An 18,514-nucleotide genomic window follows, 5' to 3' on the forward strand; every position below is an offset into this window, starting at 1 on the left:
GAAATAAAGTTAAAGCCAGAAGGGGCCCATAACAGCAAAGGGTTATCACCCGAAGTTACCGAATATTGTTGGAAAAATTCAAATGGGGCTTTGTAGAATCATACAATAACTGAGTTATTGAAGCATACAGCATGGAAACAGACCTTTCACTCCAACCAGTCCATGCCAACCATAATCCCAAACTAAACTAGTCCCAACTGTTTTCATCCAACTCTACACCTTGTTATCTAAACTAGTGCCCTCTGTCTGTGCTTGTCCCATTTCCCTCCAAACATTTCTTATTTACATATTTATCTAGATGTCTTTTAAACATTGTAACTGTATCTGCATCCAGCACTTCCTCTGGAAGTTCATTCCACACACTAACCACTCTGTGTAAAAACACAGTCCTTGTGTCTTTTAAATCTTTCTCCTCTCACCTTGAAAATATGCCCTCTAGTCTTGAAATCCCACACCCAAGGGAGAAGACACCTTCCGTTCACCTTATTTATACCCTCATGATTTTATAAACCTTTGTAAGGTCATCCTCAATCTTCTATGCTCAATTGGAAAAAGTCCCAGCCCATCCAGCTTATCCCTATAATGCAAACCCTCCTTTCCTGGTAACAGCATGGTAAATCATTTCTGAACCCTCTCCAGTTTGATAATGTCATTCTTATAACAGTGTGACCAGAACAGGACAGAGTACTCTAGAAAAGGCCTCACCAATGCTCTGGACAACCTCAATATGACTTCCCAACACTAAAACTCAAAGGTCTAAGCAATGAAGGTAAACATGTTAAATGCCTCCTTAACCACCTGGCTTATATGTGACACAAACTTCAAAGAATTATGTACCTGAACCCCAAGGTCTCACAGTTCTACAACATGACCCAAAGCCCTACTTTTAATTGTATAAGTCCTGCCCTGGTTTGTTTTACCAAAATGCAATACCTCATTTCTCCAAATTAAAATCCTTTTGCCACTCCCCAGCCCATTGACCCAAATTAATCAAGATTTCTTTATAATGTTCAATGCACCTCCTCACTGTGATGTACTTGGATTTAATTAAGGCCTTTGTCACAGTTCCTGGAGATAAACTGTTCTTGAAAATAAAGAAAGCATAAATTAGTGCAAGTATTTTTCAATGGGTTTGCTGCTAGAATCTACAGAGTGAGAGTACAGCAATTGACATCAGCCTCAGACCGTGTTTAGTGAGGTCCTGCTCCATTATAAAGCTAAGATTCACAGAAAAAGTGAAGGCCTAGATGCCACAGTTGTAGACGAGAATTGGGCAGATATGAAGCAATTAAAATTCAAAGTAGAAAAGTGCAAAGTGCATTTCAACAGGTCAAAGAATTCCAGTGAAGATTATTCTTTAAACAGAGAAAAAAAATGAGCTTAGAAAATGGAATATAACAGAGATCAGGTAAAATGAACTGTCACAACAATATAAAGTGGCATTTTGCACAATAAATCAGATTAAAGTATTGCAATATTTTTGAGGCATTATGAATCATTATCAATACAAATTATTTATGTAACTGTACGTAAAATACTCTGCAAACATTTGGTCACAACACTGTTTAAGGTTCTGAGCTGCAGGGAGATTGAGCACTTCGGGATGGCTTATGCAGGACTCTATATCCACCCTCTAACTGTCAGTGTACTGTAGAGTAGGATGTATTAGGTAGAGAATGCACTGCAGTAATTCACCAAGTCTATGTCAGCACTTTCTGGCCACAGAGTATCCATCATCCAAAAGGACAACAGCAGCAGTTCCATTGAAATGTCATCATTTTCAAAGTCCCCTCCAAGCAACACACAAATCTAAATTGGAGATATATCACTGTTTACTCACATCACTGAGGTAATATCATAGAGTATTATTATGGTATAAAGACTGCTGCAATTCAACAAGGAATGAGACTAGAAATGCAGCAAAATAAAGTTAGGGGATATATTCAGTTCAATGTTTAAGGTTCTTAAGGAGCACAATCAAATGTTCAAGTTTGCCATCATGTCTTAACCAGGAATTTAGCAATGATTACAGGAGAGAAGCTTAGATGTAAAGGCCATGAAATGCAGCTTTTACAGTGCCCCTGATACCAGCATTATAGAAATCAAAGCTACAAAAACTGCAGATGATATTTCTGGACAAGTGTACTGTACCCACACCTAACAGCCAGTGATCAACCTTTCAGCAGGGTGAGGGCACTGCTGCTAGTGCTGTTGATGTCACCATAGTCTTTATTTTCACACTAATTCAGCCTTCTGATTGGACATGACTGAGGCCTTGTAGAGGGGACATCAACATTTTTATACAGACCAGACAGAAGAAGGAGAAGAGAAGACATGGATTTGTGAAGCTGGTAGAATATGGCTGGAGTGTAGGTGTAATCAACTGCCTACATGTAGCCCTGAGGGACCCACGTGGTAATGGTATATGCACCATAGAATCCCTTCAATGTGCAAGCAGGAAATTCAACCCATTGAGTCCATGCTGGCCCTCCAAAGAGCATCCCACCCTGTCCCTTTAACCCTGCATTTCCCATGGCCAATCGAAACCAGAGCACCCAGAGGACACCCACACAGACACGGGGAGAACATGCAAACTCCACACAGTCACCCAAGGCTGGAATCGAAATCAGGTCACTGGCGCAGTCAGGCAGCAGTGCTAACCACTGAAGCACGAAGCCGTCCAAGGAATGATAACTCATCCAAGATTGGAACCCAGGATCTCTCGCATTTCGACACTGTACGAGGCCCTAAGCTAGGATTATAACCCTCGACCAACAAGCCACCAGAGCAGAAGGGCTCTCATTACATGCTGTGAAGAACCAGATGCTGACTATTAGTTGACAAAAGATCCCGATTTCGCACCTGCCTTGTGACTCCCCATCCAATATGTGATCACAGGAGGAGAGCAGACCTACACTGAGCAGTGACAGCAACCAAACAGCTTGTGGAACAAACTGGTGACATTCCAAAACATTGGTCAACTTCTTCAAGCTCTTGGGAGGAGGTTTCCACAACCTTAAGGTTGCAGCCCTTGCTACCAGGTATAGGAGACCACCATGAAAGGCAGAGAAAGGGATGAGGTATCTGGGACCCCCTCACTCCTGATATACTGATATCAACAGATATAAGGACTCCAGTTCCCTGAACATGTATACCCGCTGCATGGTCGATCCACTATTCCCGACATTTCAATGTATCTAATACGCACTATCATCGTTTCCTCTTGGTCAATTTCCAAAATAAACAAAAAACTGCATCCTATTACAAATTCACCCAGTGATGTTTCAGCACAAAAATGTAGGCTGACATCTCAGTTTAACGTGGACAAAAAAAATCAAAACAAAAAGCCCTGGCGTTCACAGCGGGTCAGTCAGCATCCATGGATAGAGAACAAGCTAATGTTTGGAGCCTAGATGAGTCTTCATCAGAGCTGATGTAAAGTGTGGAAGGGGCAGCATATATGCAATAGGCGTTGGGAGGATAAAGGAGTACCAGGGGAGAAAGGATGTTGAGAGTTCAAATTAAGTAATCAGAATGTGAGAATGGCAGAACAATGGTGAGTCTAACTGCCAGACTGGAAAGGACGAATAGTTCCACGGAGGTTGGGGTGGGGAGAGAGGATGTGGTGACAGAGAATGTAATAAGTAAAATTATAAGAAGGGGAAGGAATGGGAATGGGTTCACAGTTTGAATGTGTTGAACTCAATATTCAGTCCAGGAGGTTGTAAACTCACGTCAGCTCTGATGAAGAACCATCTAAACTCAAAATGTTAGTTTACTTTCTCTCCATGGATGCTGCCTGACCTGCTGTGATCTCCAGCACTTCTTGTTTTCAGCAGAGATTCCAGCATCTGCAGTAATTTGTTCCTTAGTGTGGAGGGAATGTTGCACTGACAAAGGTGCCATCTTTCAGATGAAATGTTTAACACAGGATCTAAGATTCCAAAGCTCCTGATTTTGAAGGCCAAGGTGGTTAACTCATATATCTTGGATAATATTAATCCTTCAATCAACATCTTAACAACAGATAATCTAGTCCTTATTGTCCGATTGTTTGCAGGAGATTGTGGTCATCAAATTGGCTGCCACATCTCCTACATTGCAACAATGACTACACTTCAAATGTACTTCATTGGCTGTGAGTGTCTGCAAGTCTTTTTTTTCCAATAATACATTTAAAAAATGAACTATTGGAACTTGTGCATTTCCTTACTGCCCACTTTTCATGTGCATTTGTCTGACCTAGTGCTCTAAGTGCTAACACATTGTCTGCAATACAGGGCTGGTGGGAAGGTTGATGACTTTTAGCTGGGAAACCAAAGATTGCCTTGGAAGATGTTTTTGAGTAGCTCTGAACCTAGAAAGTCTGATGCCTGAATTCAGCACCTCTCTCTAGGTGGCTGCAGTATGGGCTGGTTGACAAGCAACAGCAAGAACATTGGCAGTGTAGGGAGGGTGAATACTGTCACCCTGTTCCTCAGAGCTACAAATGTGGCACTTCAGCAATCCTACTAATCTGTTGGGATGATTTTGCTGTCTGACTGTAACATTGACTTTCCTGATCATCCGCTGCTTTCTGACCCGCTGTGCTTTTCCAGCCTCACACCTATAGACTCTGGCTTCCAGCGTCTGCAGCCCTTATTGTCTCCAGACATCAATCTATGCTCTCACTGAATTACCCAGATGCTTGTGCTGTATTGGAAGCTGAGATATTGACCAGCAGGTATGGAATCATGGTAGCGTACCACGTGTGTTAATGTAATCCACCACAACTTCCATACTTGCAAGAATGAGCTCGGGTTCTGCACAAAACATGAGGCCAAGATAGTACCAGAGTCCCATGTGCTCTATTACACTGTTTGAGCCATTCACTGGAAGGCATTCCAATTCACCAAGTATTTTAATGTGTATATCTATCAGTTTTCTACAGCAGCCTCTCCATGGAAGTGCTTATTTGAATTTTGTGCAGCTTCTGGTAAGCTTGCATACACATAAGAACATAAGAAATAGGAGTAGAAGTAGGTCATCTGGCCCTTCGAGCCTGCTCTACCATTCCAATAACATCATGGCTGATCTTTTCAGGTACTCAGCTCCACTTAACCGCCCACTTGCCAAACTCTTAATTCCTTTACAGTTCAAAAATCTCTCTGTCCATGTACGTCTACAAGGAAGCCTCAGCAGCTTCACTGGGCAGGGAATTCCACAGATTTACACCCTCTTGGCTGAAGAAGTTCCTCCTCAACTCAGTCCTAAATCTGTTCCCTCTTATTTTGAGGCTATGCCCCCAAATTCGAGTTTCACCCACCAGTGGAAACAATTTCCCTGCTTCTATCTATAGAACATAGAACATAGAATATAGAACATTACAGCACAGTACAGGCCCTTCGGCCCTCGATGTTGTGCCAACCTGTCATACCGATCTCAAGCCCATTTAACCCACATTATTCCATGTACGTCCATATGCTTATCCAATGACAACTTAAATGTACCTAAAGTTGGCGAATCTACTACCATTGCAGGCAAAGCGTTCCATTCCCTTACTACTCTCTGAGTAAAGAAACTACTTCTGACATCTGTGCTATATCTTTCACCCCTCAATTTAAAGCTATGCCCCCTCATGCTCGCCGTCACCATCCTAGGAAAAAGGCTCTCCCCATCCACCCTATCTAACCCTCCGATTATTTTATATGTTTCAATTAAGTCACCCCTCAACCTTCTTCTCTCTAATGAAAACAGCCTCAAGTCCCTCAGCCTTTCCTCGTAAGACCTTCCCTCCATACCAGGCAACATCCTAGTAAATCTCCTCTGCACCCTTTCCAAAGCTTCCACGTCCTTCTCATAATGTGATGACCAGAACTGCACACAATACTCCAAGTGCGGCCGCACCAGAGTTTTGTACAGCTTCACCATAACCCCTTGGTTCCGGAACTCAATCCCTCTATTAATAAAAGCTAAAACACTGTAATGCCTTCTTAACAGCCCTGTCAACCTGGGTGGCAACTTTCAAGGATCTGTGTACATGGATACCGAGATCTCTCTGCTCATCTACACTACAAAGAATCTTACCATTAGCCCTGTACTTTGCCTTCTGTTTACTCCTACCAAAGTGCATCACCTCACACTTGTCCGCATTAAACTCCATTTGCCACCTCTCAGCCCAGCTCTGCAGCTTATCTATGTCTCTCTGCAACCTACAGCATCCTTCGTCACTATCCACAACTCCACCGACGTTAGTGTCGTCTGCAAATTTACTAACCCATCCTTCTACGCCATCATTCAGGTCATTTATAAAAATGACAAACAGCAGTGGACCCAACACTGACCCTTGCGGTACACCACTAGTAACTGGTCTCCAGGATGAACATTTCCCATCAACTACCACCCTCTGTCTTCTTTCAGCAAGCCAATTTCTGATCCAAACTGCTATATCTCCCACAATTCCATTCCTCCGCATTTTGTACAATGGCCTACTGTGGGGAACCTTATCGAATGCCTTGCTGAAATCCATATACACCACATCAACCGGTTTACTCTCATCTACCTGTTTGGTCACCTTCTCAAAGAACTCAGTAAGGTTTGTGAGGCACGACCTTCCCTTCACAAAACCGTGCTGACTATCCCTAATCAATTTATTCTTTTCTAGATGATTATAAATCCTGTCCCTTATAACCTTTTCCAACACTTTACCAACAACTGAGGTAAGGCTTACTGGCCTATAATTACCAGGGTTGTCTCTACTCCCCTTCTTGAACAAGGGAACCACATTTGCTATCCTCCAGTCATCTGGCACTATTCCTGTAGACAATGACGAGTTAAAGATCAATGCCAAAGGCTCGGCAATCTCCTCCCTGGCTTCCCAGAGGATCCGAGGATAAATCCCATCCGGCCCAGGGGACTTATCTATCTTCACCCTCTGAAGGATTTCTAATACCTCTTCCTTGTGAACCTGAATCCTAGTAGCCTGTACCTCAGTATTCTCCTCAACAACGTTGTCGTTTTCTACAGTGAATACTGTTGAAAAATATTCATTTAGCGCTTCCCCTATCTCATCTGACTCCACACACAACTTACCACTACTATCCTTGATTGGGGGCCTTATCTTACTTTCGTCACTCTTTTATTCCTTAAATACCTATGGAAAGCCTTAGGGTTTACCCTGATCCTATCCACCAACAACTTCTCATGTCTCCTCCTGGCTCTTCTGAGCTCTCTCTTTAGGTCTTTCCTGGCTACCTTGTAGCCCTCAAGTGCCCTAACTGAACCTCCACATCTCATCCTAACATAAGCCTTCTTCTTCCTCTTGACCAGAGATTCTACCTCCTTTGTAAACCACGGCTCCCGCACTCTACAGCTTCCTCCCTGCTTGACAGGTACATACTTATCTAGGACACACAGGAGCTTTTCCTTGAATAATCTCCACATTTCTAATGTGCCCATCCCCTGCAGTTTCTTTCCCCATCCTATGCTCCCTAAATCTTGCCTAATCTCATCGTATTTGCCTTTCCCCCAGCTATAACTCTTGCCCAGCGGTATACACCTATCCCTTTCCATCACTGAAGTAAACATAACAGAATTGTGATCGCTATCACCAAAGTTTATTCCATTCATAGTTTTGTACATTTCTACAAGATCCCTGCTCATTCTCCTAAATTCTACTGAGTATAGCCCCACTCGACTCAATATCTCCTCATAAGTCAACCCTCTCAACTCCGGAATCAACTGAGTGAACCTCCTCAGTATGCTTTCAGTGCCAGTACATCCTTTCTCAAATAAGGAGATCAGAATTGTACACAGTCTCCAGGTGTAGCCTCACCAGCACCTTATACAGTGCTCCCCTTGTCATTTATTCTGGCTGCAGGTCCCTTGTGTCCCTTGTGTACATCCTGCCTTTATGTTCTTTTCGAAATGAGACACTGTTAGTGTTGGCGCAGAGGAATGAGAGAGTGAGTAGAAATATTTCTTCTTCACTGCCCTCTTCTTGTTCTTCTATTTCTCACCCTTCCAACATTATCTGGTCAAGTTGTAGTTCTTCAGAATCTTAAAGCAGAGAGGCATAAAGATTGGGTTGTGGTGAGGGGAAGAAGGGAAAGCAACACGTGTAGCTTTACACCAAGTGCAGTTTATAAGTCAGAAGAGAGTGGAAGAGATGTGGATAATCAGCTGGAGATTAGATTTGGAATTACTGTCATCTTCAAAAGGTTGAGACCTTTTGCTGGCCACAGACAGCTCCACCCACAACAAGTGCTTTTTCCCTCATGGATTTAAGGTCCTGACCCAAAATGTCGACTGTCCTGCACCTCTGATGCTGTCTGACCTGCTGTGTTCCTCCAGCCCCACACTGTGTTGACTCTGACTCCAGCATCTGTAGATCTTGCTATCTCTTCCATAGTTTCAGCATCTGCTCCAGCCAGAATGCACCTAGTGTTCAAGATGTGCACACTTACTTTAAGCAGTGAAAGCTGGCTATAAATAGTGATAATCCAGCATGAGTTTTAGCACCTGGTGATGCATGCAGCGACTCAGTAGCACATCAATTACTAACTGAACGCAGTATTCATGTAAATCATTAGGTAGCGTGAAGTTGGTCTGCTGTCTTAATCAGAAAGAACAGAACTTAGTTAATACTTTATTGTTTCAGTTTTGGGAGTTCATAAAATTTAACTGTCAAATGTGATGATTTGGCCCTTATCTTTGAGGAAGGGAGTCTGTTAGCTGGATGGCCAGTTTGTGATGCAGAATGATGTTAACAGGACAGATTCAGTTGCCAATCTGGCTGAGGGTACCATGAAGAACTCTGCTTCTCAACCTCTACCCTTACCTGAGGCGTGGTGACCCTCAGGCTAAGCCATTACCAGTCGTCTATCTCTCTGGTGAGAGAGCAGCTCTGTGGTCTTGTAAGACTGTGATGATGTTATCTTTGAAGGCCCTTTTATGTGTGGGTCACGTTACCTTTCCTGAGCTACACAAGTGTATTCACTGAATACAAATGCTGAGAAGTCAGAGATAGTAAGAGCTGCAAATGCTGGAGCCAGAGATAACACAGTGTGGGGCTGGAGGAACACAGCAGACCGTTCAGCATCAGAGGAGCAGGAAAGTTGATGTTTTGGGTTGGGACCCTTCTTCAGAAATGGGGGAGCGGTAAGGGAGCTCCGAAATAAATAAAGAGAGGAGGGGTGGGGCTGGGGAAGGTAGGTTGGATGATGATAGGAGTGGGGGGGGGGGGAATATCTCTTTGGTTGTAAATATTTCCTTTCTTACTCCTATCTGCCTTTCGTAGGGTCCACTCTCTCCGTAACTCCCTCATCCAGTCCACAGTCCCCACTAGCCCCATCACCCCCGGCACCTTTCCCAGTAACCGCAGGAAGTGCTACACCAGCCCCTACACCTCCCACCTCACCATCATTCAAGGCAGAAAACAAACCTTCCGCATCAGACAGAGTTTCACCCGCACATGCTTCAATGTAGTATATTGTATCCGCTGCTCCCGATGTGGCCTCCTCTACATCAGTGAGACCAAGCGGAGACTCAGACACCATTCTGTAGAGCATCTGCGCTCTGTTCACAACAAACGACAACACCACCCATTCATGAACCACTTAAACTCCCCCTCCCACTCCCTGGGCAACATGTCCATCCTGGGCCTCCTCCAATGTCACAATGATGCCACCCGCAAACTGGAGGATCAGCACCTCATATTCTGCCTTGGGAGCCTACAGCCCAATGGCCTAAATGTGGACCTTACCAGTTTCAAAATCTCCCCAACCCAGCCTCATCCCATGCCTAGACCCCCCTCTCTTCCCGGCCTCCTTGACCTGCCACAACCTGTCCAACTTCTCTCCCACCTATCCGCTCCTCCCGCTTCACTCACCAATCCCCACTACTTCCTACCTGCACTCACCTATCACCATCCCACCTACCTTCTCCAGCCCCATGCCTCCTCTCCCTATTTATTTCTGAGCTCCCTTCCCCCCCGCCTTTCTGAAGAAGTGTCCCGATCCGAAACGTCAAATTTCCTGCTCCTCCGATGCTGCCTGGCCTGCTGTGTTCCTCCAGCTCCACGCTGTGTTAATGCTGTGAGGTATTGCTTTCATGCCACAGAATGTCTTCCTTCACTTTTGATTTAATTCATGTGTCAGTTTGCGAAATCATTCTAACATCTGCCTCTTCCGGGATACTCACCACTGAGATGGAAGGCTATTCGAGATTCTTTATAAATTTTTTATAACTACCTAGTGCAGCTTAAAGAGCTAAAAAGGGTTGAGACAAGAGAAGGCTGAATGAGAGACAGAGCTAGTACATAACAAGGCTGGAAGATGTTAAAATAGTATCAGAGATAATGGGAACTGCAGATGCTGGAGATTCCAAGATAATAAAATGTGAGGCTGGATGAACACAGCAGGCCAAGCAGCATCTCAGGAGCACAAAAGCTGACGTTTCGGGCCTAGACCCTTCATCAGAGAGGGGGATGGGGGGAGGGAACTGGAATAAATAGGGAGAGAGGGGGAGGCGGACCGAAGATGGAGAGTAAAGAAGACAGGTGGAGAGGGTGTAGGTGGGGAGGTAGGGAGGGGATAGGTCAGTCCAGGGAAGACGGACAGGTCAAGGAGGTGGGATGAGGTTAGTAGGTAGCTGGGGGTGCGGCTTGGGGTGGGAGGAAGGGATGGGTGAGAGGAAGAACCGGTTAGGGAGGCAGAGACTGGAAGATGTGTTTGCTCTGCCTTGTTACGTCCTGTGGGAGTTGAGACTGAGCGAGGTGATTGTGCAGGTATGTGCATGGCTTTCGGGATACCAGCGTTGTGCTGCTGCAATCACTTCCCATTGCTCCAGGAACCGCAGAGATCCACACAGCAGCTGGAGAAATAACTTGTCAAATATCCCAACAATTGTACTCTGAAGTATTAGCAAATCGATGAAGTTGTTGTGAGCCTGCAATTCTAGCGGAATTTTTAATCCATTTAAAAGTGTTAGGTTAATGTCACAAGTAAAGTAACGGAGAGAAGAATTCCAGCAACATCCAGCATGCTTTGTACACGGATATTCCACAACTTCATTCCATTTGTGTGAGGTTTTGGTAGCTGGCTGCCTTTAATCCTCCTTTGGTGATCCATCTTCTTAAGGCAGCCCCTCCTGGCTGATGCTGACTTGCTTCCACATTTGAAATGAGCCCTCAGATGCCTGAAGAGCCCACTGCATGACCTACAGTCATAGGTGGAGCAGATCGTGGTTGGCAGAATGGGAGGGTTGTGATGTCCCAGTTGCCCTGTGTGCCTTTCTCTCTCAATATTTGAGTTCAGCTTGTTGTTGATGCTGAGCTTTAGTATCCCTCCCACATACTTTCCCTCCACTGTTGGCAGTCTTGAGCCAGGGTTTCCCAGGTGCCAATGGGAATGTTTTTGAAGGGGGCTCATGGTTATTATCAAAGTGTATCCTCACTTGCTGTGCTGGTACATTGAGGAGAGTGCTAGTTACAGGAATCTCGTGGACCATAAGGCACACCCAGCAGAGCTGATCAATCATTGTTGATGTTTTGATGCTGGGGCCTTGACCTGAGCGAGAAATCTGAAGCTTGTGCATTTATCCCACTAAAGGATCTGCAGGATCTTGCTGTGGCATCATTGGTGGTCCCTCTCCAGGGATTTGTGGTGCTTGCTGTATATCGTTCATATCTCTGAGCCATACAGGAGGGTGGGCATCACGGCTCCTCTGTAGACCTGGTGATATGTTTGAGGTCCTCGTCTTCAAATGCCTCCTTTCTCAGGCATTCAGAATCTGAGTTGGCACATTGAGTCAGAGTCCTCAATGTCTGCTTTTGTTGACACTAGGCTTCTAGGTATGAATTGTGGGTTAAGCAACTCCCACAGAGACCAGTATCCTGTCACCAAGTCCCCCTTTATTTACACGTGCAGGGTCCTTGACGCTGATCTAACCGCCTCAGAACCACAATCAGGGAACTCACACTCTATGAGGTCCACCGTCTGACGATGCTACAATCACTACATCTCTCTCCCTCTGAGTCCGAGGACATAGGCCGTTTCTTTTCTTTGTAGCTCCTCCTGGGGTGTTTCATCACCTGGTCAGGTTCCTCCAACTCTATTTCAGGTACAGTTGGTGTATTACACAAAGTAGCTCACTTCTTGCACTCAGAGCATCTCAGAAGAAATTCATTCTATTCTTCAGACAGCAAAGGCAGCGAGGCAATGACATCCACCATGCCCATCTCAGATTCCAAGGTATCTTCGAGGTTTGATTGAGAGGGGAATGCCATGGCACATTTTGTTCAACACCATTTGTGAGTTTGCAGCTTTCTTATTTTCCTTGTGCTTGTTTAAGATGATCGCACCTATCCAACTTTATACATCACTGGATCTGACCTTGCATTGATCATGCCTCTTACCCAAGCAGAGCCATTTCTGTAGTTCTTACACGAAACCCCATTCCCTGAAGTAAACTGTTTTTCTCAATTAGCGTGTCCAGCATCGGCTTTCCTGATGCTGTTTCACCCTCTCTGCCCAGGTCCAAGAAGGTCAAATTTAACCTGGTCTGGAGTCTTCTCCCCATTAGCAACTCCACTGGAACTATCCCTGCAGTTGTGTGAGCAGTGGTCCTATCATCATATAGGAACAGGGCCAGTTTGGTATCCAGTGAAGCTGTGGGCTTTTTCTTTAAGCCTGCCTTCAAAGTTTGGACTGCTCTTTCTGCCAGACCATTGGGTGATGGATTTTAGGAAACACACAAATTCCCTGCTTATAAACAATGGCCTGTTCTGTATGACCAATATTTGTGGAAATCAGTATATTGCAAAAGATGCTCACAGTTTTTCAATTATCATCCCTGTGTATGACAATTGAACTCTATGCATGTCCAGCCACTCTGAGTGGGCATCCAGAATGACTAAGGATATTCAGCCCATGAAAGAATCTGCGTAGTTGAAATGTAACACAGTCCAGAATTTACCCATCCATTCCTACCAATGTAGGGGAACTGCTGGCGGCAATGTTTGTCCTTGTTGGCACTCTACGCACTGCCCCACCAATGTGGCTCTACCTGCATCCAATCCTGGCTACCATACGTAACTTCTCACCAACATCTTCATTTTGGAAAGTCCTGGATAAACCTGGTGGAACGCAGCCAGTATCTGGCAGCAAACTTTGTTAGGGAAAATCACTCTTGCTCCCCCGTACTAATATGCCTGTACTGTGAACTGGTCTCACTGAGTCCAAAAAGGTTTCAGTTCTAGTTGTGATGACCTTTGATCTTTCCCATCACCACCAGCTGTTTCAGTTTTACCAGGACCGTATCTTGGCCACCGGATGGTGTTCCAACTTGTAATTATATGCACTTAATATTAGAGCTCACCACTGAATTCAGCCTGATGCTATAGGCGACACTGTCTTGATCTCCCTAAGTAGCCCAAGCAGGGTTTTGTGGTCCATTATTATTACAAATTTATGTCCATAAGGGTAAAGGTAATGGTGGAGCTTCCTTATCCTAAATACCTTCCTTCTCTATCTGGGCATATTTATGCTCTGCATTGGCCAAAATCCTGGATGTGTATGCTATTGGGCATTCCTCTCCATTGGCCACCTATAATCTTATACTACCCTGATGCATTCTTCTTGCAGTTGTTATTATGCAAGTGAAATTAAATAGCCTGATCACTTTTTTTTGAAGGCATGTAGCATTCTCCAGGTCCCCAGAGTGATGCTGTAACTATTTGAAAGAATCTGGTTTCATTCTGGCAGTTAGCTGAGTTGGCTACATTATCGGAGTGTGCTGGAGAATGATACTATGGCTCTGATACTTCAAGAAGGCCCTGCCTCTTTACCTTACCCCCTGAAGTGTGTGCCATCAAGCTACACTTTATCAATTGTCAAAGGAGGGAGATGCTAATGGTGCTTCCTGGACTATGGCTCCTTACTGTACTGGACAGAGTGGTTAAATTTGGGTACCAGGTACTTTAATGCCTGGTAATCCATGGTAATAACAATAGAATCACTTGAACAGAGATCCACCTGAAATATTTTTGCAAAATCCAGGAGTCTAAAGACAATGGATAGCCATGAATGTTCTATGGTACAGAATGCTGTTCTCATCAACATTTGTCACTTGAACTTAAACCATTGTACTCATAAAAATGGGTGATTCTGTTGCACCTTTTGGTTGTAGGGTTAACAATGGGAATTGCAAGATGACATAATATCCAGTTGCTGTGACATTTCTCCACATGTGCTGCAGGGCTCCCAGGCTGCTGGCTCTGATGTCTGGTATTGTTGGCCTCCTGCAGTGACCGCCCCTAAGCAAGTGCAACCTCTTTATTTTGCTGTGATGAGAAAATGCTCAGACAATCCTATTTGTGATCTCTAAGCATATAATACAGCTTAAATGAAAAATGAGCCAGCAGCATTAACATCATGTGCGATCTGCCAGCCACATCTCATTGTTGTTATTTTAATGAGGCAGAGCCTTTCAATGAGCCTATTCTGGTTGCATTAGTGTAAAGTTAGAGCTGTGTGCAGCAGTCATATTGGAGAAACCAGCAATTTATGTTCCAGAAATGGATGGACAGTTTCCACCTACTGGCAAGTAGCATATACATTATAAAATGAATAATGTACATTAAATTCTGTTCATTAATTTCCATTGTTATTATCCCCTACTGATTAAAGCTTATTGGAAAATCTTATATACTTCTCTTCATCATTCAATGCACGCTTTTTGAGCAAACAGCTGAATATGCTGATTAGAAAGGTCATAGGTTTGATCCTTCATTTGTGCTGAGTTAGCTGATTTCAACTAATCCTTAATAAAAACTGAAAGAACTGCGGATGCTGTAAATCAGGAACAAAAACAAAGTTGCTGGAAAAGCTCAGTGGTTCTGGCAGCATCTGTGAAGAAAAAAATTAGTTAACATTTTGGGTCCAGTGTCTGTTCTGAGAAAGGCTCTGATTTTTTTCTTCACGGATGCTGCCAGACCTGCTGAGCTTTTCCAACAACTTTGCTTTTGTTCCAACTAATCTTTGACTGGCATGACTCAATTTACTTCATTCATCCAGGGAGAAGAGCATTAGCTACAATTCATGTTCCGTGCCACTGTTCACCTATTTCTGCTGGAAGTTTGTACTGACACACATCATTTGCATACGATAACAGAGTCAGCAGAGGGATAGAGATTGGCTAAAGGGTGGGAATATACTTGGTAGAGAGAATATAATGCAGATATATGTAAGATTATGCACTTTGGCAGGAAGAATAAAGGACCTGAACTTTACTTGACACAGTAGACTGAATGGCCCACCCTGTTCCTACATCCTATGGCATTATGGATAAAATTGGTGTCAATTATTCTTTTCCCTCTTGCTCAACCTAGTGATGTTAAGAAATAGAAGATAGAATAAGCTCAAGCCTACACTGCCATTCAATAAAATCATGCTGATCTGCTATTTTTTCTCTACTCTCCAATTTCTCCTAGCCCCATATCCCTTGATTCCCTTAAAAACTGAAAGAACTGTAAATGCTGTAAATCAGAAACAAAAACAGAAGTTTCTGGCCTGGCAGCACCTGTGAAGAAAAACCAGAGTTAATGTTTTTAGTCCCGTGACCCTTCCTGAGGACTGCCTCCCTTACTGCCCAATTATCTATCGATTTCATCACACTCAGTAATTGAATCAACCTCCTAAGAGGTACAGAACTTCATGAACACACAACTTTCCCTGTGAGAAGAAATTTCTTTTCATCTCAGAGTTAAACGATTGCCCCAGATCCTGAGATTATGATTCCCAGGGATGGATTTAGTAAGGTTTGAAAATCTTGTATAGATTCTGAATTGCCTGAATCAAGTTGTGGCTATTTCTGGGACTAAAGCGATCCTGAAGAAGTGTCATGGATCCACACTTCAGGTAAGTTGATAGTCTTTGCATGGGCTGGCCTGGAGAATGCCAACGAGGTGGGGTAGGGGGTGGGTCCATGTTTTAGCCATCCAAGGAGAGGACTAATGAAGGGGTATGATTTGTCTCCGATGGACACAGGAGAATGGATGAAGAATATGACTCATTAACTGCCCAATAGCAGCCATTGCAATGAAAAGCTTTTGGATGATTGCCATACTATCCACCATCCCTGCTGCATGTGTTATAGCAACTGGGACAGAATGAGGCCCTTTAGTGGCCATTAATTTGCCGTTTCAATGTGTCAATAGGCTGGAGGGGAGGTGAGCTGGCATTTTGCTGTCTATAGTATAGAGACCAGTTGGTAGTGGGCAGGATTGTCACAGGCAGGCCATCCATTTTGTTTTACAAACTCTTTCCACCTTCAAATGCACCAGCAGTGTTCTGGGATGAGTGTGCCATAAATTGTAGCCTTAGCTCTAGGCATCCATCCAGGGAAACCTAACAAAGTCACAGCTAATTTTCTATGTTTCAATGAGCTCACTTCTTATTCTTCTAAACTCCAAAGAGCACAGTGCAATTTTACTCAATGCCTTCTCATTGGCCAACCTTCTCATTTCAGGATTCAGTCTGGTGAACCTTTCTTGCACGTCTCCAAGTCAATTTTACATGGAATATTAATCACTCCATGAATAACACTAAGCTGCATCATGTAGAGTATACCAGGTCATGGATGGATGATTGGCTGACTGGCAAAAAGCAGCAAATGAGGATCAAGGGGTCTTTTTCAGGATCGCAGCCAGTGACTAGAGAAGTCCCACAGGGGTCAGTGTTGGGACCACAACTATTTACATTATACATTAACTCTCTGGTTGAAGGAACAGAGAGCACTGTTGCTAAGTTGACAGATAACACAAAGATAGGTGGAGGGATAAGTTGTGTTGAAGAAGTGGGGAAGCCGCGGAAGCACATAGACAAGCTGGGAGAGCAGGCAAAAAAGTGGCAGATGGAATAGAATGTGGGAAAGTGAGAGGTTAAACACTTAGTTACGAAGAATAAAGATGCAGACTGTTTTATAAATGAGGAAAGGTTTTGGAAATCTGAAGCACAAAGGGACTTAGGAATCCCTGGTTGGCCTTGCAGGGGGTACAGAGGAGGTTTACAAGAATGATCCTGTGAATGAAGGGCTTGTGATATGAGGAACAGTTGAAGACCCTGGATCTGTGCTCAATGTGGTTTAGAAGGATGGGGAGGATCTGATTGAAACATACAGAATACTGGAAGGCCTGAATAGAGTGCATGCGGAGAAGATGTCTCCACTAGTCGGAGTGAATCGATCCTAACGACATAGCCTCAAAGTGAAGGGAAAACCCTTTAGAAATGGCCTAATTCGGCTTCTATATCATAAGGCCTTCTATTCCAAAATCTCAATTCACTGCTTGAAAATCATCACCATTAGCTAGAAATTGAGGGCCAACTCAGTCAGGGTAATTTTGCTTGCTGCCTATTTGTCATTGGTGCTTAGTTCCCTTTTCAGTGGATCTTTTAGGATGAAGGTAACCCTGTTCCTAAGCCTACTGTATGCTAGAATGCCCCACAATAGATTGCATCCCTGAGCTTGCTTCCAATGCAGCGTGTGCCTGGAAATTTTTGAAGGCACCTGAGGAGAGATAGATCTTTTATGCTGTTTTCTCAAGTGACAGAAAACAATCCTACTATCCTATAGCAGGGGCAACAAATTGGTGGCTGAAACTTTTCAAGGGAACAAATTTTCCTGGGAACTATGAATTCCTGAGATACAGTGCACCTGACATTCACCCAAACCTTCTGAGAGATTTCTCTGGAGAAATTTAAAGCAAGTATCTTTTATCTGTCCATAAGACCCCATTAGTTCATTGTTTAAAGGTAAAGGCAAAGCTTTCGTATTTCTCTATCATGATGCCCAATATCATAATCTACTGCTAAAGTTGAGCTTCCACAACTAATTGTCAGCCAAAGTGAGTCCTGATCATCTCTTTGCAGAGATATGAGTGTATGGGTAACAGTGGATGGGTACAAAGAACCTTATTTGCAGCCAAACGTACCTACAATCCTTTAGTCACACATTTCTTTTTGCCATCGCTTCAGGTGAGGAGGAATTCCCTCAAAAACATCCGTGATTGATGTAAGACTGCAGCAGACAAAAAAGATAGAAATACGCAAGTGAAAACAAGCAGAATCTGAAAAAAAAGGATGAGAAATGAAGGCAAAGCTGTCCTTAAATGTCAGTTGGCTTTACAAAGTGACATTTTTTCAGGGAATCTCTCTCCAACTGCAATTCTCTTGTAATCTCTTTGGCCTTGAAACTGCTCGCTGTCTCCTCTCCACCTATCTTCTCCTCTATCCACCTTCGATCCGCCTCTCTCTCTCTCCTTAGTTATTTCATCACCCTCCCCTCGTCCCCCTGTCTGATGAAGGATCTAGGCCCGAAACGTCAGCTTTTGTGCTGCTGTTATGCTGCTTGGCCTGCTGTGTTCATCCAGCCCCACACTTTGTTACCTCTTCTTTTCACATTCATGCTTTGAAGCCGTGCCCAGCCAGTTATAATGGACATTGGATTAAAGTTGCACTGGCGAAAAGTGCAAAAATAG

At 43.9% G+C, this 18,514-nt stretch overlaps 1 protein-coding gene across 1 annotated transcript in view; it reads right to left on the minus strand.

Moving 5' to 3' along the window:
• The window catches only part of sacs (sacsin molecular chaperone), a 127,333-nt gene extending 109,334 nt beyond the window's left edge, over positions 1-17,999 (minus strand). Inside the window, exon 1 of the mRNA XM_059646673.1 lies at positions 17,969-17,999. The gene's annotated coding sequence lies outside the window, so the exon portion shown is untranslated. The remainder of the gene's footprint in view (positions 1-17,968) is intronic.
• Between the last annotated feature and the right edge of the window lie 515 nt (positions 18,000-18,514).

The sequence above is a fragment of the Stegostoma tigrinum genome, chromosome 6 (assembly GCF_030684315.1).
Source record: "Stegostoma tigrinum isolate sSteTig4 chromosome 6, sSteTig4.hap1, whole genome shotgun sequence".
NCBI classification, from domain to species: Eukaryota; Metazoa; Chordata; class Chondrichthyes; order Orectolobiformes; family Stegostomatidae; genus Stegostoma; species Stegostoma tigrinum.